Genomic DNA, 9,273 nt, shown 5'->3' with positions numbered 1-9,273 from the left:
CATACTAAAAACATTAGCATCCTTTTAAATCCTTTCATAGAAAATGTGATTTTAAATACAGTTTAAAATATTACTAGAGATATGCTCATGTTTAGTCTCCATATGTACATTTTCAATGATATTAGATGTTACTGTATGTACTGAACACATAATTTATTAATATCAGAAAATAGTGAGTATATTAAATATACATTTGGAGATATGTAATAAGCTATATTTACTGTTAGCAGTTTTGACGGTGAGACTAATTTCTGGTTGTCTGCTGCCATCTAGTGGTTTATGCAAGAATTACAAGCAAAGGGAATTATAGTATCAAATAACCATATGTTCCTAGTAAACCAATCAATGCTCAGCTCCGTTAAGGGCCTATCAGACAAGCTCCATGGGGCGTATTCAAATATTCACCAATGATTAGAATAAAAAGGGGTGGGGTGTATCATGTTATATAACCTCATGCAAGGGGATAGAAGTGGTCTTTGCTTGCTAAAATTTTGACTGATAACCTTGCTGGCCTGTTGGAAACACAGTTTCTATGAGCAAAAATTGGGCTAACTTCCTTATCCATATTGCAAAATACCTCTCTTAATTTATGCGGTGAACTAAACTTATCTGAAAAAGCTGAAACTTCAATTTGGTGTATGAAATAATGTATAAAAGGTTATTTCATACTTTTATATTTAAATCAAATGTATTTTGTTGCTACAGTTAGATTGCAGCTGTTAATTTAAAGAGCACAATTGGTATTTTAAATTTATATCCATAGTCCTGTGTAGTTTTAACTAGTCACATACATGCTAAATAATTGTACTTGCTAGATAAAGGTCTTTTGTATTTTATATCTTTAAGTCAGGCTTATTATTGTAAGTAAATTTCTCTGGTGTTTATTAAGTTATTTGCAGCTATTGTGAGATATTTCAAAATTGGTTATTATATTTAAATCTCTGATTGTGGTGCATTAAGCAGAGTAAGTTTGTAATCCATATTGGGCATTGAAATAGAGTTATTGGCTAATTATAGAAGATTCTGGTATTTTATTGTGCTATTTTAATGTGATTCATTTTAGACATATATTTTGATGATCTGTGGTATAGAATATTATAACGGAATAAACGTGTGTAATTGATTCATAAGCTAGTCGCTACTTAACCCCTTAGTGACCAGAGCACTTTTCCATTTGTTGACTGTTTGGGACCAAGATTATTTTTACATTTCAGTGGTGTTTGTGTTTAGATGTAATTTTTCTCTTACTTATTTACTGTACCCACACATATTATATACCGTTTTTCTCGCCATTAAATGGACTTTCTAAAGATACCATTATTTTCATCATATCTTATAATTTACCATAAATATATATGTCAATAAACAAATGTTTTTACAGGGTATACATTGGAGGCACCATGATATTTGCCAGAGTCTGGAATGTCCATATTTTCATACGCCTAGATTTAGAGTTTTGCGGTAGCCGTCAAAACCAGTGTTAGGGGGTCCTAACGCTGGTTTTTACCGCCCGCTGGTATTTGGAGTCAGTCATTAAAGGGTCTAACGCTCACTTTGCAGCCGCGACTTTTCCATACCGCAGATCCCCCTACGCCAATTGCGTATCCTATCTTTTCAATGGGATCTTTCTAACGCCGGTATTTAGAGTCTTGGCTGAAGTGAGCGATAGAAATCTAACGACAAGACTCCAGCTGCAGAAAAAAAAACAGGAGTTAAGAGCTTTTTGGGCTAACGCCGGTTCATAAAGCTCTTAACTACTGTGTTCTAAAGTACACTAACACCCATAAACTACCTATGTACCCCTAAACCGAGGTCCCCCCACATCGCCGCCACAAAATTTTTTAACCCCTAATCTGCCGACCGCACACCGCCGCCACCTACGTTATACTTATGTACCCCTAATCTGCTGCCCCTAACACCGCCGACCCCTATATTATATTTATTAACCCCTAATCTGCCCCCCTCAACGTCGCCGACACCTACCTACACTTATTAACCCCTAATCTGCCGACCGGACCTCGCCGCTACCATAATAAAGTTATTAACCCCTAATCCGCCTCACTCCCGCCTCAATAACCCTATAATAAATAGTATTTACCCCTAATCTGCCCTCCCTAACCTCACCGACACCTAACTTCAAGTATTAACCCCTAATCTGCCGACCGGACCTCGCCGCTACTTTAATAAATGTATTAACCCCTAAAGCTAAGTCTAACCCTAACCCTAACACCCCCCTAAGTTAAATATAATTTTTATCTAACAAAATAAATTAACTCTTATTAAATAAATTATTCCTATTTAAAGCTAAATACTTACCTGTAAAATAAACCCTAATATAGCTACAATATAACGAATAATTACATTGTAGCTATTTTAGGATTAATATTTATTTTACAGGCAACTTTGTAATTATTTTAACCAGGTACAATAGCTATTAAATAGTTAATAACTATTTAATAGCTACCTAGTTAAAATAATTACAAAATTACCTGTAAAATAAATCCTAACCTAAGTTACAATTAAACCTAACACTACGCTATCAATAAATTACTTAAATAAAATACCTACAAATAAATACAATTAAATAAACTAACTAAAGTACAAAAAATAAAAAAGAACTAAGTTACAAAAAATAAAAAAATATTTACAAACATTAGAAAAATATTACAACAATTTTAAACGAATTACACCTACTCTAAGCCCCCTAATAAAATAACAAAGCCCCCCAAAATAAAAAAATGCCCTACCCTATTCTAAAATTAAAATAGAAAAGCTCTTTTACCTTACCAGCCCTTAAAAGGGCCTTTTGCGGGGCATGCCCCAGAGAATTCAGCTCTTTTGCCTGGAAAAAAAACATACAATACCCCCCCCCAACATTACAACCCACCACCCACATACCCCTAATCTAACCCAAACCCCCCTTAAATAAACCTAACACTAAGCCCCTGAAGATCTTCCTACCTTATCTTCACCACACCGGGTACCACCGATCCGTCCTGGCTCCGATGTCTTGATCCAAGCCCAAGCGGGGGGAGAAGACATCCATCCTCCGGCTGAAGTCTTGATCCAAGCGGCGGCTGAAGAAGTCCATCTTCGGGCAGAAGTCTTCATCCTATCCGGGCAGAAGAGGACATCCGGACCGGCAAACATCTTCATCCAGGCGGCATCTTCTATGTTCTTGCATCCGATGACGAGCGGCTCATCTTGAAGACCTCCGGTGCGGATCCATCCTCTTCTTCCGACGACTAGACGACGAATGAAGGTTCCTTTAAGGGACGTCATCCAAGATGGCGTCCCTCGAATTCTGATTGGCTGATAGGATTCTATCAGCCAATCAGAATTAAGGTAGGAAAATTCTGATTGGCTGATGGAATCAGCCAATCAGATTGAAGTTCAATCCGATTGGCTGATCCAAACAGCCAATCAGATTGAGCTTGCATTCTATTGGCTGTTCCGATCAGCCAATAGAATGTGAGCTCAATCTGATTGGCTGATCCAATCAGCCAATCGGATTGAACTTGAATCTGATTGGCTGATTCCATCAGCCAATCAGAATTTTCCTACCTTAATTCCGATTGGCTGATAGAATCCTATCAGCCAATCGGAATTCGAGGGACGCCATCTTGGATGACGTCCCTTAAAGGAACCTTCATTCGTCGTCTAGTCATTGGAAGAAGAGGATGGATCCGCGCCGGAGGTCTTCAAGATGAGCCGCTCGTCATCGGATGCAAGAACATAGAAGATGCCGCCTCGATGAAGATGTTTGCCGGTCCGGATGTCCTCTTCTGCCCGGATAGGATGAAGACTTCTGCCCGAAGATGGACTTCTTCAGCCGCCGCTTGGATCAAGACTTCAGCCGGAGGATGGATGTCTTCAGCCCCCCGCTTGGGCTTGGATCAAGACATCGGAGCCAGGACGGATCGGTGGTACCCGGTGTGGTGAAGATAAGGTAGGAAGATCTTCAGGGGCTTAGTGTTAGGTTTATTTAAGGGGGGTTTGGGTTAGATTAGGGGTATGTGGGTGGTGGGTTGTAATGTTGGGGGGGGTATTGTATGGTTTTTTTTCCAGGCAAATGAGCAGAATTCTTTGGGGCATGCCCCGCAAATGGCCCTTTTAAGGGCTGGTAAGGTAAAAGAGCTTTTCTATTTTAATTTTAGAATAGGGTAGGGCATTTTTTTATTTTGGGGGGCTTTGTTATATTATTAGGGGGCTTAGAGTAGGTGTAATTAGTTTAAAATTGTTGTAATATTTTTCTAATGTTTGTAAATATTTTTTTATTTTTTGTAACTTAGTTCTTTTTTATTTTTTGTACTTTAGTTAGTTTATTTAATTGTATTTATTTGTAGGTATTGTATTTGATTAATTTATTGATAGTGTAGTGTTAGGTTTAATTGTAACTTAGGTTAGGATTTATTTTACAGGTAATTTTGTAATTATTTTAACTAGGTAGCTATTAAATAGTTATTAACTATTTAATAGCTATTGTACCTGGTTAAAATAAATACAAAGTTGCCTGTAAAATAAATATTAATCCTAAAATAGCTACAATATAATTATTCGTTATATTGTAGCTATATTAGGGTTTATTTTACAGGTAAGTATTTAGATTTAAATAGGAATAATTTATTTAATAAGAATTATTTTATTTTGTTAGAATAAAATTATATTTAATTTAGGGGGGTGTTAGTGTTAGGGTTAGACTTAGCTTTAGGGGTTAATACATTTATTATAGTAGCGGTGAGGTCCGGTCGGCAGATTAGGGGTTAATAATTGAAGTTAGGTGTCGGCGATGTTAGGGAGGGCAGATTAGGGGTTAATACTATTTCTTATAGGGTTATTGAGGCGGGAGTGAGGCGGATTAGGGGTTAATAACTTTATTATAGTAGCGGTGAGGTCCGGTCGGCAGATTAGGGGTTAATTATTGTAGGTAGCTGGCAGCGACATTGTGGGGGGCAGATTAGGGGTTAATAAATATAATATAGGGGTTGGCGGTGTTAGGGGCAGCAGATTAGGGGTACATAGCTATAATGTAGGTTGCGGCGGTGTACGGAGCGGCAGATTAGGGGTTAAAATTTTTTTGCAGGGGTCAGCGATAGCGGGGGCGGCAGATTAGGGGTTAATAAGTGTAAGGTTAGGGGTGTTTAGACTCGGGGTACATGTTAGGGTGTTAGGTGCAGACATAGGAAGAGTTTCCCCATAGGAAACAATGGGGCCGCGTTAGGAGCTGAACGCTGCTTTTTTGCAGGTGTTAGGTTTTTTTTCAGCTCAAACTGTCCCATTGTTTCCTATGGGGGAATCGTGCACGAGCACGTTTTTTAAGCTGGCCGCGTCCGTAAGCACCGCTGGTATTTAGAGTTGCAGTGGCTGTAAATTATGCTCTACGCTCCCTTTTTGGAGCCTAACGCAGCCATTCTGTGAACTTTAAATACCAGCGGTATTTAAAAGGTGCGGCCAAAAAAAAGCATGCGTAGCTAACGCACCCCTTCTAATGCAAAACTCCAAATCTAGGCCATAGTGTCCTATAGATTAATGGTAATGATAGTTTCTAAATTTTGTCCTGAGTTTAGAAATACCCAATGTTTACATGTTCTTTGCTTTTTTTGCAAGTTATAGGGCAAAAAGTACAAGTAGAACTTTGCTATTTCCAAACCATTTTTTTTTTTCAAACATAGCGATAGTTACATTGTAACACTGATATCTGTCAGGAATCCCTGAATAACCCTTCACATGTATATATTTTTTTTTTAGTAGAGAACCGAAAGTATTGATCTAGGCCCATTTTGGTATATTTCATTTCACCGTCAAATGCGAGCAAATAAAAAAAATCGTTTACTTTTTCACAAACTTTAGGTTTCTCACTGACATTATTTACAAACAGCTTGTGCAATTATGGCACAAATGGTTGTAAATGTTTCTCTGGGATCCCCTTTGTTTATAAATAGCAGACATATATGGCTTTGGCATTACTTTTTGGTAATTATAAGCCCGCTAAATGCTGCTGTGCACCACACTTGTATTATGCCCTGCATTTAAGGGGTTAATTAGGTAGCTTGTAGGGAGCTTGTAGGGTTAATTTTAGCTTTAGTTTAGTGTAGTTTCACGAATACCTCAGGATTTAGCTGCTAAGGGGTTAATTCTGTTTAGTTTGTGAACTAAAAACAGTTGTTTGTTTTTTAAGAAGAACTGTGTGCTGTGCTAGGTAAGCACATGATTTCTATTTGATGTGCCAGAACCCCTCATAAATAGTTTCTAAGGCCCATTCCACCAAATGTTATTGTGTATGCATTGAGTCATAAAGCCAGTCAACCTGTCAGCTCCAGAGATACAAAACAGTGCCTCTTCCCATATCCTGATGAGGTCAATAAAAGGACAATGGTAGAATGTAGATATGTGTTTAAAACATGTTATGACATTAAATGAAGGGAAAATGGCAACCATGTCATATTTGGTATCAAATTGATTCTCACAATGTAAATAAGATATTGCCCTTTTGTCTAGATGAAAATGGATGTATCTAGCAGAAATTATAATGGGTTCTACAATTTTAGGCAAAGACTTAGTGTTTATTGAAGGTCATAAAAGATAGGGGGGTTTCTTAGCCCTGCCAGGAGGATGTGGTCCAACTTGATCTCTGGAAAATATGTATAAGAATCTTGTGTTTTAACAATAAAATTGTCATTTTTACAAGGGAGGCTGTGCCAACACAAGGACCCAGTTGCTTCATGCCATCTCTCTGGTAACAGATCTTGAGACTAGTAAAGTATTAAATCTGTTTTTCTCCTTTTTTTATTTTAAAAACTGTTTGCTGTGTGTAATTTTATTTGTAACAACTTTTTATTAATAATGCATTGTGCATAATATTTTTGGCATAATAAATAATTCCTTTATTAAGCTTTGGCTTTTGTCTAATAATTGAACCACGTTACTGAAAGGACTGGAGTATTAGAACTGTATATTTTAGGTTATTTTCTGCTAAATTGTATTCTGAGAGTTTATGTGTAAGTCTGGGTTTTTCCTTAGGATTTTCCCTTTAATAAATCATAAGTGGTGGCAGTATAGTTAGTTTAGTGTGAGTGGCATTAAAGGGGAGTTTTGGGCATTTCTTTTAAGTCTAGTACAGACTAGAGAGTGTTGTTAACCCTTGCACCCACTGAACTAAATCACAAGCTTGCCTGGTGTGGCTAGATTGTGACATATTAGTGACAGTAGAAGGGGTCTGATAACCCTTTTTGTGCCAAACAAGTGACTGGCGCAGAGTTGGTTAACCTTGGTCGTCGCATGTAGTAAACAACCCAAAGTATTGATCTAGGCCCATTTTGGTATATTTCATGCCACCATTTCACCGCCAAATGCAATCAAATAAAAAAAAACGTAAACTTTTTCAAAATGTTAGGTTTCTTACTGAAATTATTTACAAACAGCTTGTGCAATTATGGCACACATGGTTGTAAATGCTTTTCTGGAATCCCCTTTGTTTAGAAATAGCAGACATATATGGCTTTGGCGTTGCTGTTTGGTAATTAGAAGACCGCTAAATGCAGCTGAGCACCACACTTGTATTATGCCCAGCAGTTAAAGGGTTAATTAGGTAGCTTGTAGGGTTAGTTTTTAGCTTTAGTGTAGAGATCACCCTCCCACCTGACACATCCCACACATCATGCTCTATCTGAATCACAAAATAAAAAATTTGGGTTCAGTGTCCCTTTAATATATTTCAATGTGTTTATAAATGTAACTAATCTCAAGAATTTAGGAATAAATATTAATTTAAATTGTTTTGTATATACATTTTAATTGGAGGTTATTTTAAATAATAATAATAATTAAATTGTATTATAACCCTGGTATATACTGACAGTGGGGTATAGGAAGCGTCTAGAGGCTGTTATTTCTGCTAAAGGAGACTCTACTAAATATTGATGCAATATTTCTGTTGGGGTGCCCAAATTTATGCACCTGTCTAATTTCGTTTTGATGCATATTGCACATTTTCTGTTAATCCAATAAACCTCATTTCACTACTGAAATATTACGGTGTCCTTCAGTTATTTGATAGATCAAAATGAAATTGCTGATCCAAACAGACAATTATTTATAAATGAAAATCATGGAATTTGTCAGGGGTGCCTAAACTTTTGCATACTATTGTATATATACATACACTTTGTAAGCCCTTTCCACTTAAAAACTTTAAAACATTAAAATAATTTTTATACATACATATATAGACATGTTTACACATAAATACACACACACACACACATATATATATATATATATATATATATATATATATATATATATACACTTTGGAGCCCTTTCCACTCAAATACCTTAATACTAAAATACTTCTGTCAGAGTTAGCGCAGGAGTGGGAGACAGTGTTAAATACCGCTCCACTTATAATCTGACTTTTTGACAAAGCTCAGAACTAGGGACAGTAGTGAAGTCTTCTTCAACTAAATGTTATCTATGGTTTGTATTTGCTATCCAAGTTTACATCGAACCCACGGAAAAACAGGAACTAACCGAATGCAAAACTTTTCCAGACAAATAGATATGTTTCTGGCTGGGGTGTAGACGACTCTAGACTGCTGCCGTCTTTGCCTATTGACAAATTGTGTCCTGTAAACCAAAGAAGAGATTTACTGATTTAAAAATTATAATTTTGTTAAGATATAGTACTGGATTTAACTGATAATGCTTCAGCAGCAAGAAAGAAGAAGGCTTTCCCATATAACATTGATTAAAAATAGATTTATGTTACAGAACACTGGTGCAGTAGAGACAAAATGAACCTTTCATGATTCCATAAAGCATTTAATTTAAAAAATCATCAGTTTATTTTAATAAGCATTATATTGTAAAGTAAGTGTTTCCCCTTAAAGGGACAGTCAACACCAGCTTTTGTGTTGTTTAAAAAGAAAGATAATCCCTTTATCACCCATTCCCCAGTTTTGCATAACCAACACAGTTATAATAATACACGTTTTACCTCTGTAATTATCTTGTATCTAAGCTTCTGCTGACTGCCCCCTTATTTCAGTTCTTTTGACAGACATGCAATTTAGCCAATCAGTGCTCAGTCCTAGGTCACTTTACGTGCATGGGCTCTATGTTATCTATAAGAAACATGTGAACTAATGCCCTCCAGTGGTCAAAATGTATTCAGATTAGAGGCAGTCTTCAAGGTCTAAGAAATTAGCATATGAACCTCCTAGTTTTAGCTTTCAACTAAGAATACCAAGAGAACAAAGCAAAATTGGTGATAAA

The sequence above is a fragment of the Bombina bombina genome, chromosome 11, assembly GCF_027579735.1.
Source record: "Bombina bombina isolate aBomBom1 chromosome 11, aBomBom1.pri, whole genome shotgun sequence".
Lineage (NCBI taxonomy): Eukaryota > Metazoa > Chordata > Amphibia > Anura > Bombinatoridae > Bombina > Bombina bombina.
The sequence above is the reverse complement of the archived record's forward strand: the minus strand, read 5'-3'. Positions refer to the sequence as shown.